This window comes from Harpia harpyja, chromosome 3 (assembly GCF_026419915.1).
Source record: "Harpia harpyja isolate bHarHar1 chromosome 3, bHarHar1 primary haplotype, whole genome shotgun sequence".
In the NCBI taxonomy this organism is placed as follows: domain Eukaryota; kingdom Metazoa; phylum Chordata; class Aves; order Accipitriformes; family Accipitridae; genus Harpia; species Harpia harpyja.
Genome location: NC_068942.1, coordinates 60,467,342 through 60,484,545, shown reverse-complemented (window position 1 = coordinate 60,484,545; position 17,204 = coordinate 60,467,342). Strand labels below are relative to the sequence as shown.

The following is a 17,204-nucleotide window of genomic DNA, read 5'->3' as shown; positions in this document are numbered from 1 at the left end:
GACTTGCAAGTTGAAATACAGCAGGGAATATTGGGGTTTGGTCTCTGCCTCCTACCAGCGACGCCAGACTTGCAAACACAAGAAGCCACATGCCAGACTCTTAGATTTTCTTCTGATTGAGTCACCAACTACAGGCCATGAAGGGTTTACCAACACAGAATCACAGAACCACAGAATGGTTGAGGTTGGAAGGCACCTCTGGAGGTCATCAGGTCCAACCCCCTGCTCCAGCAGGGCCACCTAGAGCTGGTTGCCCAGGACCGTGTCCAGATGTTTTCTGAATATCAATCACCAAGGATGGAGAGTCCACAAACTCTCTGTGCATCCTCTGCTAATGCTTGGTCACCCTCACAGTAAAAAAGTATTTCCTAATGTTCAGATGGAACCTCCTGTGATTCAGTTTGTGCCCATTGCCTCTTGTCCTGTCATGCATGTCCTTCCATGTTGCGTGTGTACACCAATATTCCATATTTCACAGCACACAAGCCTTTCCTACATCCAAACCCATCTGTACTGGCCACTGGGATGCTTTAAAGGAGTTACTACTGCTGGGTACAGAACCAGGTGACCAACAGCCCATTAGAGGGAGTAGGGGGGAGGGAGTAATATGTTTTGCTTCATTTATACGTGAGAGAGACAAACAAGCAGACTTTTCAACAACTGAATACAAGCCTTCCTTGCTACAGTGAGGAACAATTTCTAATATTTTAGTAATTGTAAGTTAGTATTTTCATTTCTCAGTGTCCACTCTGGCACCTCTGCCAAGGCTTTGCTGGCAGACCTGAGCTTGCACTGATTATGTACTGAATCAAGCAAAGGCAAGTTGGGCCATAAGCAGGGGCTGCTTATACATATTATACATATGCTCAACACAACCTCAGCAAGTAGGATACTGCCACAGGAATGTGATGACATATGATATTGCTGGTTTGGAGGGCAGGCAGGCAGAACCTGTCACAAGACTTCAGTCTGTACAGAACATAGAATTAGACATTTTAAAATGAAGAAATTTCTATTAGGACACAACCAACTAACAATTCTTGAATTCAGTCATGTACACTTTACACCAGAGAAACTCAGCTGAAGCCATGAGACAAGCAATAGACTTCATCTGGATTCACAAACCTGTAACTCAGTGCAGAACTTGCTCTCACCTGTGAGGGTGAGACTGAAACAAGCTGGCTGAAGAGCTGAAATAATAATAACAATAATAATAATAATTATTATTAAAAAGTTGAAGGTACTTTCCAACTCCAGTACCCAGTCCAACTCCCATTTCAAAAGCCCTAAGAGTTGCACCTAAAGACTTAGGCACAGAGTCAGTTCAGACTCAAGCTGCACACAGCACCTGAGTCCCACTGGCTGTTCAGATACAGGCTCTCAGCTCAAGGCAAGAGCAAGAGGGCTCAACTTAAGTTACACCAAAACATTTTGTGTTTGCTGTAGGCTAAAAGAATACCTAGCTCAGCTGATTTTTGGTAACCTTAGCATACATGTGATTTTTTTTCCCTCATCAGGTCAGTCACATTCCCACTGAACTCGCTGAAGGGGATCTAATTAAGCCAGGCAAATAATTTTTTATGAGCTGGATGTCCTTTTTTACTCTCCACAAAATACACACATTTCTTCAAGCATTTGTGTGGCTTGCTTTGAATACCAATATTAAAAATTAAACATTTCATACTGATTTCTTTTAAATAAGTGATAGAAAAAATCCACAGCCAATGAATGAGCAATCAAAAAAACGAGAACAGAATAAAATTGCAGTATAAGCTATTTGTCGGAAACTGTTCACTTGTTTTTATGTTGATCTCTCCAGTATCAACCTGGGAGAGATGGGGCGGGGAGGAAACAACAACACACAGAAAAGATACCCTTGACTAACTCCTTGATCTCCAGAAGTAGCTATCTGCAACACTTTGTGTGGTAAGATTCACAGCAGGTTTTACTGTTGCTATGGTTATTCAAAATCTTCTTTTTAACAGGAGTGAAAGAAATTCTCCAGGTCTCTGCAATACATAGTAACACAGCTGTCTCACTGTCAGGGTCTCCACATGGGGGTAGGCTTCAACAGCATCACCCTAAATCTAAACATCAAACGTCAAATTAAGGTCACTTAAATATTTAAGAAGAATGAAAAGTGACAATTACTTAATGTAGAAGATGGAGATGGTGTGAGAAGAAAAGAAAGAGTGGGAAGGAAGGAAGGAAGGAAGGAAGGAAGGAAGGAAGGAAGGAAGGAAGGAAGGAAGGAAAGAAGCCCACGCCTTTAGAAAGTGTCTTTTTCCCAATTTTGCAAGTATAGTCCCAAAACACTGAGTGGGATACAGATTTCGGGAGGTACAGAAATACATTTGAGTTCTGTCACTAACTGTAGTGTTTTCTTCAGCATCTATATTGTAAACTTAATAGAAGTGCTAGCATCTGAATGAAAGTATTAACCAGTGAAGTCAGTGCTGAGCAGGACAAGGCTCATAATACATTTATTATCCCCTCAGGTCGCTGATTAGCAATGTAATGTGATGGATTATTTAGCTGATGCATGGTTTTCTTCCTCATCCATTTTTCTATATTCTTCCCCATTCCTTCAAACAGGCAATGAGCTTGAGTTTTCTAGAAAAATGAATCAAATCAAGAGTCATGATTTCACCACTTCTATTATTCAGCAACTTTATATTCGATGCTGGACGGTTCTGTTCATTCTTCCCTAGCTGGGACTGACACAGCACAAAAACACGAAGCAACTTGGATGCTACCATTTAAATACAGATTATATCACATCAAGGAAGGTTGCAACTCAAACAGGTTTCTGGTGATAGAGAACTTCCTCAGGTGTCTTCACTTCAGCATACCATGCTCAGAGGGCTGTGCTGTGCAGTGTTTTCACATCCTACAGCATAGGCTCAACTCCCAAATCAGGGATGCATTTAATGGTCTCTTTCAAGACTGCATAAGACCACATCACTATGTAGAGCTATACTCTCTGCTTTCCTGTTCCTATTCAATGATCTTCTGCTTATTCATCTGAGGTCACATTAGTTTTCAGCAACAGCATCACACTGAGAGCTCTTGTTCAGTCAATTAGCCACCCTGACTTCTAACTCCTTTCAGGGTCACTGTTTCCCTGGAAGCAAGTACCCACTTTGCATGTGTAGCCTGTCGTCCTTGGTCCCAAACACACAACCTTGCATTTGGCTACATTAACATTTGTGCTGATTAAACAAGACCCACTTCCCAAATGAACTAGATTGATCTGTCAAACTGATCCAACTTTACCACTGTTTACTCTTACTGATACTGTATCCTCTGCAAATTTTATAGGCACTGATTTCCTCACTTCTGAACCATTAATAAAACCACTGAATTGTATTAGGCTGGAAAAGATCTCTGTGGAACCCTCCTGGAAATACCCTCTGTGGATGATGATTCCTCATTTACAATTCCTTTTTTGAAATCCATCAGCCAATTATAATCTATTTATTATGCGCTACATTAATTTTGCATAGTTCTAATTTTTGAATTGGAATGTCATGTGGTATGAAGTCAAATGCTTTTGAGAAGTGCAAGTACATGTCAGCACAGCTTCTCTTATCAGCCAACATTGTCAAAAACAAAGTTGTGTTTCCTTAAGCAGATCTGTTCTCCATAAAGTTAGATGTGCAACAGTTGCTGCTTAAGACTGTGAGTTGAAACAAAATCCTGCATCTGGACTCTTAATGAGCAATGAGGAACTGTAGAAGCAAGATTTTAAATGGGAAGCAGATCAGTTACATTTTCTTACTGCCAAACCCAAAGGTTTTCAATCACTGTCCACTGCATTTATTTGTAATACATACTATGTGTGTGTGGAGAAAGGGCTCACTGGGGATGTCTCAGCACTTCAAGCCACAAACACTTACCTACCTCTGTGGTATAAGAAGATGAACTGAACAGCACATTTTCTTACTCCCTCCTCATTCTGTTCACTAGCTCCTGTCTGTCATCTCTAAGGAGACCTTGTGGAAGAGTTTCTCTCAGCTTTATCTCTGTGTAGAGAACAGATCCTGGAAAGAGCAAAGGCAAAGAAAGTACCATGTTTTGATGAGACTTGATTATGAATCTAGAAGATAGTTTTCAGCTTAAGGGTGTAACTGAATTACCGTGTGAGAAACACAGAGGCAGGACCTTTGCTGATCAGTTGATGTCTAAAGCTCTAGAGGGCTGTCTCATCTATTTCTGCATCACCTTCTAGAAGAACAGGCAGATTACACAACAGCTGCTGTACAGTCTGAACCTCTCACAGAAGTCCTAGCAACTCAAAGAATATTTACTTGAGATGGGGTGACAGGACTGCTCCAAGCTGAAAGGGAGAGCTCTGTCTCTTCCTCCTCACTCCCCTCCACCCATATACATGCAAGAGCAGTGCTTTTTGGACTCACAACAAGATGATTCATTTTTCAAGACTGCGAGACAACTAACCTACAGAAAAGTGTCAGCAAGTTGGATTACCTCAGTAAAGCACTGGACAGAGGGAAAAGATGGGACTGCATGACAGAGAAGGTGAAGGTGGAGAGAGAAACAGAAGAGTAGGAAAGGGGAGAGAGACCTTTTCCTCCTGTGTCAATGAACTATTAACCACTACTAAAGTAGCCTTTGAGCTATTTCTGAAAGGACAGCGTAGGCTGGGATGGTTTGGTGCCATTGCCTGAACAGCATGGTAGCTGCCAAAGAACAAAAGAAAGTTATCATCTGCTCCTCTTCCTACCATGACCCTACAGCAGCTGAAGCGTCCCTCATGCAAAGAGAGGTCTGCCCACCAGTTTGGGGCAATTTCAGTTCCTCTCTTGAGCACCAGAAGGTAGTTGTGATAATTCAATAAGCATTTGTGTTCCTCACTGTATTGAATCATTGCCTCACAGCAGTGCAAGGAGCTTGAGGCTGGTAGAGCTGCTATGTTCTTGCACACCAAAGGCCCAAAAGAAAACTGATCATCAGTGCCTTTTTTTGTAAAGAGACCAGCAGATACTACATTCTGTCACAGCCTAGATACTACATCTGTATATCTGAATTCCCATGCCTTATAATTGGGTAATAATTTTGTCCCACTTTTCCAATATCAGTAAAGAATAAAGTTGGGTGTAGTTTAACAGCTGATATATATATATATATATTTTAACAAGAGGCTGCTCTTCAAAAGTAAATTAATCTCTGTGTGTATGTATGTACTTCCATACATAGGAGTCAGATCCTCTGTCACTTCACAGATGATGCTGATGGGCTATAATTTGCAACACAACTTGGAATTCTTTCTCTGAAATTGCTAGGCAGTCTATGGAGTAGCAAGGAGTAACAATAATAATAAATAAGCACATAAAAATCTATGTAAAATTAATGTTTTTGATAACAATTTAAAGATACTGCTTTTAAATACCAAATTTCTTTCAGTTGTTTACCATAATAACAAATTCTTTTTTTTCAAGGATAATGCATATTTCCTGACCCCAAAGTCAACATAAAGCAAATTGAACAAAAGCACTGTAAATTATCTGGACACAGAAATGAATTTGTTGCTAGGGTCCAATTCTGAACCCCAAACTCATAGTATTGAATACCTCAGATTCAATACCATGCGGTTCTACATGCTATCAGTAATCAAAGGACCCACATGGGAAACACAGTACTTCTCTTGATGAATCAAATTGTACTAGTTAGTTTGAATCTTTCAGTGTGATTTACCATGTGTATGTACAGTCATACCTATGCAATCCCATTGCAATCAGTATAGTAACAGTCACCATATAAAAGATATCATTGGCAGGCACTGTACATAAACTTGAAACAGATAGCTGTAACACAGGACAGATTGATCCAGTACTGGAAGTGACTCCTAAATTTAATATCAGACTTGACTTTGATTTGCTTTAGTTCTCTTGGATACAATAGCAGCCTTGTGATCACAAGCCCATGATGCTATTAACTCACTTAATACAGATTTACTCACTTTTAAGAATTGGTAATAGTTCCCTGTGGTCATTTCGGTCACCTCTTAAAATCAAGGTCTCTCTGGACATTCCTTCAAGTAATTTATGAATGGGTCAATGAAACTGTTAATAATTCCAGCTGTCTTCTCTCACTCTCCTCATGTTTCAAAGGAGTGAGGTTTACTCCCTTCTAATGTGGATAGCAACATTTCTCGCTTGGCTTAAGATGGGTGACTGCTATTGTTTCTGAACTACTGCACAAATAAGAAGATGTGGATTTGGAACAGACTTTTCTAACATCCTACAACATACCATTTAAGAGGACAGAAGTGGAGAATACACTTAATGTTGCATAATTCACTGAGATGCAACCCTGTACCACTGCACATGCCTGTATAAGTGAGCTTTAGAAGTAAAGGGGTTTAACTCTCTGCTAACGCTGTGCTAACATAGCTATAACCATTATTTGTCAAAAGCTGCTTCTGTAGTTTCAGCTACCTTTGTAGATTACAGATTCATACAGTGTTGTGTTTGATAACTATTGATAGGACCTGCAAAACACTAGGCCTGTACTGCTATAAAGAAACTGGCTTTTGTGTTGGCTGATCTTTAACTAGCTGCTGTATTAACTCAGTTCAGAAAGTGACTGCAGTCAGTAACACTGCACATCAGTTCAGTGAGCTATGAGGCTGGCTGAGCTACTGAGGAAACTCACCCTCATAGTTTGATTCTTCATTTGAGAACTTGTGAAAGTGATGATGAGCACCTATGAGGCTGCAAACGATGTACTGTCTGGTGACTATATGCACAGCAGGGAAAATATACAGAAAAACTGTAACAGCCTGAGAACAAAGGTAGTTGTCCAAGCTAGTCCACTGTAACTGTGTAATGACCTGGTAAGCCTGGGCTAGTCTCTTGATGATGCTCTGTTGACCTTGTAAGTGCAACAGTTTCAAAACCAGGACCAGGAAAATTCATGGTTCAGAGTTGGAACATTAAACTGTTTCAAGCTGAGTTAGGACTTAAACCCTAGGTTTCCTCTCAGACGATAAACAGATATGTATGTCCATGGCCATGTCACTTGGCATTCTGCCCAGGTTTACTTACTCTAAATCCAAGCTGCCCTGATGGATGTATAGAGACTTGTAACAGAAATATTAAGATCAGCACAAATTAAGTATGAATGGAAGTGAATGTGTGCAAGCACCAGACGAAAGAGTAGAAGAAGTGTTAAAAGAATGGTCTGCATTGATAACAAAGGATACTGTTCCCAGAAATAGAAATGAGAAATGTGCTGTTCATGTCAAGACCAGAAAGCCTGCACTGTGGTAAAACCATAGCATAGATGAGTCATCAGGAGGAGATCCTACCCTTTGACAACAGGAGGATGGCATCAAGGTCACAGCCCATCACATATGCCATTCCTTTTCTTGTTAGCCCACAAGGAACACAGGCTACAGCTACACAGACGTGTATATATTCCAAACGTATGTTACAAACAAGACAAAATGGACAATTAGCAGTAACCTTGCCTAAGATTTATGGAGACTTATGCAAGATTCTGAATCAGAGGACAACCCCATAATAACAGCTGATTCCTAAGGAGTTTAAAAGACCAGTCCCAAAACTAATCCAGCGTCATCAAACAAGAACTCCAGAATGTGATGAGCACTCAATAGCTGGCATATCTCATCCCCCATGCGGCACAAAATTGATCTTGGGCACACACATGCTAGTATTTGTGAGCATGTGGGTGTGAGAGTGTGAATGGGTTAAATCAAAGTATTTAGAGTTTCTGAAAATGAGTATCAACATCCCCATCCACAAGGTTTTGTGACAGTAATTTCTGAGAAGTGAAGATAAACTGCTTCTAGTACTGGCTATGCCAATTTTTCAGGTATGTCTTCAGGACACTTCATTGTACCATACAGATATGTCCTCTAGGCCATCAGCTCCTGATGATCTAAATAGGAAATAAAGGAAGATAGAATTTAGGGAACACAGAGAATTCTTAGCACCTTTTAGGTTAGTCTCGGACATCCTAAATTTGGTGTTGGCTTCTTACAGAGAAAATGAGAACAAAGCTGAGTAGAAATGGTGAACAAAACAGATGTATAAGCAGACCTAAGACTGTCCCCCCATCTAATCTTTCAGTACCTGATTATGGTTCCAGTTGTTCTCAAGCCCTTTAGATAATCATGTTCTTCTATTTTATAGACATTTGACAATTATCACTATAGCTGCTTGTTTAGAAAAAAAAAAAAGTTGAAGTAGATAAATAAGGCCTATGATAACGAAATATATCATCCACCCATTATCCCTTCAATGTATGCAGCCTGCTGGCATGGTTCAGAGTTAATTTACATGATAGATGTTCCTACTTCAGCCTAACACAAGGCTGGTCTGCATGTCATTTCCTGTCAGGAGTTGCTGAACCTCAATTACTTATTTGAGATAAATGATGTAATAAAAACACACTTTACAGTCCAAAAGGCACCTCCATCTACTGTACAATGCCTGGTTTTCTGTTCAATTTTTCTCCCCGCTAAGACACTAGCCACAGTAAAAAAAATTGTTCTGGTACCTGAGCAACACAACATCCCCTTATTTTTTTCCTTGTAAATGACCTAGCTGCCTCAGCCATTACAGCTGCTCTCCTGTTCACTCCCAACTGTCCTAACAAAATGTAATATAAGGAAGAAGAGGGTAACTTGTAAAGTCTGTGGCCAATGCACTAGCTGAAGCTTCAGGAGCTAAAACTTGTTAGGTCTTATTTAACTGGCCCATGTCACACATATTTCTCTGCTATGTCGACTGGAGAACACGCTAAGAGAGAGAAAAGGGTCTAGAAAAATTTCATGACAGTGCCAACTTCTTTACCTTTCTTACTCTATCCAACCTGCCTATGAAGTAACTGAGGGCTCCCAGAGCTGGTTGAATTCAGTAAGAAATTAAAATCACAAGAAAGCAGTTATTCCTGTCATAGAGCAGTACTCAATGAGATCAAGAGCTGTTATAACAACAAATTAAATTAGAGTCTGTCTCCTCTGTGTGCAGTTTCTCAGTTTATGTATATAAGAAATGCAAAGGAAAATACCCCATGGGGTGTGGCAGAGATCAATACATTAATGTGTTGTATTTGAAAATGTAAAGTGCTGTTAAGTGCTAGACTGATTATTTTAATCAGCACTGTTTTCACACCATCTGCAATTCTATGGCTACAAACGTGGCTGTGGAATTATATTCCAGGTATGCAGAATCTCTCTCAACTGCTCAATTTGTACTTCTTCATTAGCACAGCATCCAAATGCTTAAGATGAAATCAGATTCAACTGCAGAATGAAACATGAAAGAAAATGCAATGCTATCACATTTCTTCTTCTGAAGGGCCCAGACTGGCATTGTCAGATAGTTGAATGTATGAGACATTTTTGATGTACTTAGTCTTGATATGCTTTTGTAAGAGCCAGATTTGGAGAGTGGTGTTAAATGTAGGCTTTTTAATTTTTATTTTCCTCAGAGATACGGTAACTGATATATAGAAATTGATAAAGCAAGCTTTAGATGGAAGACTTTCAGCTCTGAAACAATAGAAAATCACATACTTTATCTTTTTTATTTACAGGTTAACACTTTAAAAATAAAGATGTTGAAATGTTTTATTAATTACACACACTAAATACCTTTTCTAACCTTAAAAAGAAGAGCAGGCAGTACAGAAATCAACAGAGAGAGGGTTTAGCAAGAAATCTGATAGTGTTTGCTAAAGAAACAGCACTGAGGTGCTAAGGAATTCTGCGATAATCTGCATTGCACCCTGAATTTTCTCTGGTATTGCTCTGCACTGCTAAATAGCTCTGGAACATGCTCCTGCTGTCTTGTTATGGCTATGGTAAAGATTAGCTCTTGACTTTGATACTAGAGGGTTATGCTACTCTTTATAAAGCAGTCTACTGATCAAAAGTCAGCCCCCCCTTTTTCTTTTTGTTACTTTATACTGTGGAGCCAGAGGTTCACCCATTACCAAGTTCATCTCTGATTCAGCTGCTAGTGGCCAGAATGCCATCTGCCATGAAGGACAGCATGGCACCTGCACCAACTCCTTCCATACAGGCCGGTCTGCGCCCTCAGTAGGGAGCTACAGGGGAGAGGGCAAGAGAGTCAAAGACAAATTAACAAACAACAAAACTATTTATGAAACCTGCCACACTGAGAGACACAGAGAGCTACAGTTACAGAGAAAGTAAAGCCCTGACAGGGATACAAAAAACACAACTACCCCACCTCAGTGTGGGCAAATAAAAGGAGAACCAGGGTGCCAGTGATGCAAGGTTTTTTCCATTTCTTCTTCCCTCCCTTCCACACCCTTCCCTTCCCTTCCACACCCTTCCCTTTCCTTCCACACCCTTCCACACCTTTCCCTTCCACACCCTTCCCTTCCACACTCTTCCACACCCTTCTTCTCTCTTCTTTTCTTCTGCAATAAGATGTGTTCAAAGTCTCTAGAGTTTGAGTACTTTTTCTCCATAGACACATATATCAAGAAGGCTGGAGATTTGTGGCCAAAAATGTAAAGTTAATTTGGTCCTGAATTTACATTTGCACATCTTCATAGGAAGCAGCCTGTGTAACCTCCAGGAATTAAACATACCGCAGTCAAAAGCCATTGGCGCCAGTGGGATATTAATGAAAAACTGGAAAGACGATGGCTTGAAGAAAGCCGAGCCATCATTAAGCCTGTGTTCTGTGCCAAGGTTATTGCCATAATAGGTCTTTTTAAAAGCACTGAGGAAAATAAACATTACAGAGAATGTTATTTCTTGTATTGAGCCAATACTCCTCCCAAGGGTTTTTGCAGTTTTGAAGGGTGCTGCTTTTACTTTTGACGCATGTTTTTCCAAAAGTCTTTAGGAACCAATGCCTGGATTGCCTCATATTTTCTGTAATTTGAGGCACAGTGATGAACTTGGCATCTTTTCAGAAATGAGCCAGCATTCGTTTTGTTTGAGATGGGCTGCTGTAGGTTATGGCCAACAGGTAATGATTGGAAAAGCACCACCTCTACACCCACTTTCTCATACCCAAATGCATCATTGCAGTCTAGAAAGTATGTTTCTTGTTTGGAATGATTTCTAGGAAGTCCTGTGGGCCTGTGTAAAATTTACTGAAGCTATAAATGCTGAAAGGCCAAGCTTTTGTAAATGGCCCAGTCTTGGCTATATGGACAAGAGCTGGCTGACCAGAAGGAGAACACTTAGTGATGTCGAGTTGCAAAAGAGATGATCAGAATGTTACATCAGATTTCTGTTGGCATAAACCTAAGATAATTACTGCTTTTTTAGACCAATACAAATGAGAAAAAATGAGATTCTTGTATATTCAGACTATTCATTTTTGTAGTTGAGCAATTTGTAACTCTTTATGTAATCATATTTATCTGTGTCTTCTTTCCATACCCTGGCAGCTTGCAGTAAGTAGAAGGGAACAACATAAGGTGCAAGCGCAGAGCCTGGGGAAACATTGGAGAAGCCACTGGTACATGACCAGAACTCCTGCTGTGGAGTTCTCTTACTAAAACAACACTTTGGCTCTGAAATGATGGAATCCACTCTTACTAAACTAGCATGTTATAAGTACTTCGCTATGTCATGTTCCCTCTGTTACTCACTCTTGAACCAATTATTATAGCCCCTTGCTTTGCTGCTCCATTGTAACCTTTCTGAACCTAACCATATGTGAACAAAACCAAGATTACATGAGAGGATTCCAATGGTGCTTGTAGAGCATTGGATCCCAATCATAAAATTGGGGTCTGTATATCATAAATCAAGTAATGCAAATACATAGATTAAAAAAAAAAAAAAAAAGAAAAATCAGGTAGGATTAAAAAAACTAAATCTGTGTAGCAGTCCAAAATGTTGAGCCTGAATGAGAAATGTGCAGCAGTTTTAAGGATGGGCAGCCATTCCAGGCTTGCATGTTTTCCTGCAGTAGATGTAGATGTTAATCTGCCTATAAAAGGGCTTCCTTTTGCATTCTAAGCAAATTAGTTAACACAGAGGATTAAACTGAATCTTTAAGGATTTTTTTTTTTATTTTAACTTTTTTTTCTTCCTACATTCAATCTTCTCCCCAAGCTCCCTATTGTCCTTTTTCTCATATTACATGCAGTCTCCTATACCTAGACAAGGTTAGAAGAAAACATGCCTCAGTAACGGGTGATAGGGCAAGATCCACAGCAAAGCAAGAGTTAACATATGCTAGTCTCTTCTGAACAGTTAAAGCCATATCAGAATGAGAATATTTTGTTTAGAGACAACCTTTTTATCCATGTGTCCTGGTTTCAGCTGGGATAGAGTTAACTGTCTTCCTAGTAGCTGGTACAGTGCTATGTTTTGAGTTCAGTATGAGAACAATGTTGATAACACTGATGTTTTCAGTTGTTGCTCAGTAGTGTTTAGACTAAAGTCAAGGATTTTTCAGCTTCTCACGCCCAGCCAGTGAGAAAGCTGGAGGGGCACAAGAAGTTGGCACAGGACACAGCCAGGGCACCTGACCCAAACTGGCCAACGGTGTATTCCATACCATGTGACGTCCCATCTAGTATAGGAACGAGGAAGTGGGGGGGCAGGGATTCGCCGCTCGGGGACTGGCTGGGTGTCGGTCGGCGGGTGGTGAGCAATTGCACTGCGCATCATTTGTACATTCCAATCCTTTCATTACTGTTGTCATTTTATTAGTGTTATCATTATCATTATTAGTTTCTTTTCTGTTCTATTAAACCATTCTTATCTCAGCCCACGGGTTTTTCTTCTTTTCCCGATTTTCTCCCCCATCCCACTGGGTGGGGGGGAGCGAGTGAGCAGCTGCGTGGTGTTTAGTTGCTGGCTGGGGTTAAACCACGACACCATGGTTAAATCAACCTAATCAAATAATTGAAGAACACAACTTAGGTCTTTGATATGGGAGAGAAAAGATTTGACATGCGGAGTCATCAGACTGAAAAAGACATTTTTTCTTCTGCTTTTGGGTCTTCTGGCAGTCACTTAATTATTTGCAGCACCTCAGCTGTTGGCTGCTACAAAGTTCCCCAACACTACTCATGTAAGGAATAAAAAGCTAGTTTTAATTAAGAATAGAGCCAATTCCAAAGCTTCCATTAGCATTTTCCCACCACTTCCTCACCTATAAGTAGTCCCACTCCTCTTATCAGAAAAGCTTCTGGAGTCCACTGAGGACAAGAGTGGAAAAAGAAGTTATTCACTAGAGAGCTTTTGAGCCTTCCCCACTTCTTTTTTTTTTTAATATTGTAAGACTTGAAATGGGCAGGGATAGGAGATGAATCAGCTGAGATTTCTTCTGTGTGGAATATAATCAGGAGAACAGTTTCTGGAGGAATCAAGATAAAAGATTCATCTGGCAGAAGGTGAGTTCAAGTTAAAACACAGTTTGTGTTTCTAGAGGAAATCTACAAGTTTGCAGTATTTCACATTTTTTTTCTAAGCCCTTCATTGGACATGTTAGCTGGCATATTCTTTTACAATATTAATCTGCTGCAGTACCCTTTACTTTGCTTTACAAATATGAAGAAAAATGGGTAACTAACTCATTAATCAGCTTCCATCCAGCAACCAGTAAGGCAGGAATTTTACTGACTAGATTGTATCATAGTAGCTGGGGAAAAAAAGATGACCTAAAGCTAAGCAAAACTGAAAGGGTATTAAACCACATGACGTATAACTCTTCCCAATATAGGTAAGTAGTTTTAATCATTACTGATTACTATAAATATTTCAGCCTTGTTTTCCTTCTAAATCACCAATATTTTTCAGTCTGGTAGAACTTCTGTCTTTTGAAAACCAAAGGGATTTCACATTCAGTCAAGGTATGCTCATGTTAACAAGTGATATGTAGAAAACTGTACCAGTCACAGAAAATAAGGGGTAGGAAAAACATTTGGGAAGTTCTAGCTGACAGTTGAACCTCAAAGGGCTGCATTAGCAAAGTGACAGAATTAATCCATAACTACCTGTTTACTTTGCTTAAATCAGCTGCGGGAAGAAATCACTGCCAATGCCTATGGGCAAATAAAAAATGTTCATAATGGCCAAATTCTGAAAATCAGTCACAGCAATCACAAAAGTCACAGAAATCATTAGAAAAATATCTTTCTTGAAAAATTCTCTTTGTACATATTTTTTCTTCATCTTGGATTAGATGTGGTTGTCATGACAGAGAATCTTAAAATATCCACTGATGGACTGGGCAAGTCACCGAAAATGAAATGTTTAAACAAACAGCTTTTATACTAAGGTAGGGTCTTGCTGCAAGGTCATCCAATGCAGCTGGAATCTGGTGGACTTGCCTGGATTCTTTGAAGGCACCAGGAAGATAACACTGCAATTACATTTTCCCAGTAGGACTACAAAGCCCAAATTTATCTGTTTCCCAATCAGTACTGGCATCAACTAGAGAAGACAATTACCCTTAATGATATTTTGCACTTGCTTGCGTCTCTCTGACAGGGTATCTCCAAGCAAACATTAGTGTTCACTGCAACCCTGTGAAGTAGGTAAGCATCATCAACCCCAATTTCCAGACAGGGAAATTAAGGCACAGAGATGGGATGGTAAGTGAGAGAAAGACATATAGTGAGTCAGTAGCTAAACTAGAAGAACCAAGCAATTCCTACTCCTAATCTGCCATTCCAGCCACTGGAAAATATACCTTATTTCTTGATTAAACACACATGCTATGGCTTCTGCCACCAAGGGAAATGTGAAAGGGTTACTGGTAGGAGGCAGATGGAACAGCATAGGTACTCAACAAATACTACATAGTTACTCAACAAATACTACATAGTTACTTCACAGTCTATGTCCCCAAGTTCCATTCTCTAAGACCTCTACCGTCATTTCCCCCACTCCTTTCTCTCTGCACTAACTGAGTCTGAATGCAAATCTATACAAATCTATTTAACTTGCTTCCCATTTCTAATCTTCTGTTGGAAAGATTTGCTCATTGACATTGGTGCAACTTCTTTCAATGTAAACTTCTGTCATTACAGAAGAATAATACAATCATTATATGATAGAGAAAAACATCAGTGGCTGTCCAGGAGTGTAGGCCTTTCCATTTTCTTCTTTTTATGTCCCTCATTCTCACATTCCTATGTTCTACTTTTTTCTTTTCCTATGGTGTGTCTGCTAAGAAGTTCATCTAGTTCTATTTTTTAATATATCACTGACTCTAGCTTCAGTCACCTCCTTTCTCAACATTTTTTTATATGTTTATTACTCTTTTACATGAAATCACATTCTCTGAAACTCTGTTCCCAAGTTGCTCATTTTGAAGTGATTTTTTCCATGCTTCCCGCCAGTAACAGAAAATTGTCTTCCTTATGTTATATACTGGAGTATGCACTCCATAATTTAAGTTAGTTCAAGCAGGGGTCACCTCAAAATTCCCATTGTTCCAATTGGAAAAGAGACTAGAGCTGATCACACCTCCTCCGTATTACTCACATCTTTGTGACTTGGTGTCATTCTCAAACCCTCCTATTGTAAATTGCTTGCTAGAGCAATTTCTTCCTGCTGTAGCTGTGCAATCTTATGCTATCCTGTACTAAGTAATATTGATAACACTGTTCACCTGGGGAAAAATTTGAGATTTCCTATCTGGAGGAAAAGCACTCTCAGAAACAGAGACAAATTCACTTGACTGCAAAGTACTTATATAAAGTCATCTAAAACATACATCAGAGAAACAAAAGAAAGCAGAGTCGAGTTCTTTACTATGCGACAAGTCAGACTGAACGGTTACCATGGGCTTTTCCAGCCCTTGTGAAATGGAAAGCGAAGACAATGTGTTGTAGAAAAAAGGAAGAGTATGTGGGTTTTCTGTGGGTTAATTATAGGATAAATTTGGTCCAGGCATGAAAAAGTTTGCTATTTTACTTTTTCTTCTAGTTCACTAATTCTGAAAGTCTCTTCCACCTGAAGGCCCTTTGGAGACCTACATGAATAGAGCTCCTGATGGACAGGAGCATCACTGAAGGTGAGAACATGAGCAAAACCAATAGATGCGAATGAGCAAAAACAATACATATGAAAGTTTCCATGGGAAAGTGTCATTGATCTGTGACTTTAAACTTCAAAACATACATATCATCTTTGTACCCTGGTCAACAGCAACCTTCGCTCTTACAGCTGTTCCTTCCAGGAGCAACCTATCCATAGGGCAGAAAGGTAGATTATCAGTGCAGTACCTCCCCTGAGAATAAAGGCAAATGTTAAATATATTCTCACAGCCTATAGCTTCTCAAATTTTATTACAGGAGAATCAGCAAAAGTGGCTGAACCACTCTAGTCTGTATCCTACTGCCAGCTTTGGATGCTTCTGCAAATCGCATAAAAACTGGTCTTATTGACCATCTGGAACTAATGGAGAAGCATTGTGGAAATCCTGCAGAGCAATAAAAGGTGATTCAGCTGTAGAAGAATCTTGTCCAACAGCATAAGCTTTTCTCAGTAATCACTCAGATTCAGATATAAGCCATACACATGTAATGGACCATATCGAGAAGATTATAGTCCAGAGCTGGGCAAAGGGAAGTTGAAATGCATCCCTTTAGGGAGGGAATGGAGCCAGACTATTCAACATGTTCAAGCAACAGTAACCTTTTGATTAGTTCATAGAGACTTATCATTCACTGACACAAGGCAGAGCTGCCAAGGCAGAACTATCGTTTACACCAAATTGTCATTCATGTCCCTCATATTTGAATGCAAAATGGAAATCACGAGATTGCTTTAGTATTGGCTGGCTTTTAGGACATTTGCACTACCACTCAGGTGAGCCACACTCAAGAGAAGAGAAAAGAGAAGAGAAGAGAAGAGAAGAGAAGAGAAGAGAAGAGAAGAGAAGAGAAGAGAAGAGAAGAGAAGAGAAGAGAAAAAATAACCAATTACAAGGAGTATGAACTTTTTGATTATTTCTTTGCTTTCATTTCTAACATTTATTTTAATAAATAGAGTGATAAAACATGCTGCAAGGGGACAATGAGGTACACAAAATGTTTTACTGTTTATTTACAGTAAATAATGTCTGGAATGTATCTCCACTAGACAGAAAATAATAACTTATGATAACTCATAATTTCAAAAGAAAAATGTAACGTCAAATTTGAGCTATTTTATATATTCCCTAATAGATCACAAGGAGGAAAGAGAGTTCACAAGGAGA

At 39.6% G+C, this 17,204-nt stretch overlaps 1 long non-coding RNA gene across 1 annotated transcript in view; it reads right to left on the bottom strand.

Moving 5' to 3' along the window:
• Window positions 1–3,919: 3,919 nt before the first annotated feature.
• Window positions 3,920–17,204, bottom strand: part of LOC128139864 (uncharacterized) — a 291,105-nt gene continuing 277,820 nt past the window's right edge. The window contains exon 3 of the long non-coding RNA XR_008234538.1: window positions 3,920–4,043. This is a non-coding gene — a long non-coding RNA (uncharacterized LOC128139864). The remainder of the gene's footprint in view (window positions 4,044–17,204) is intronic.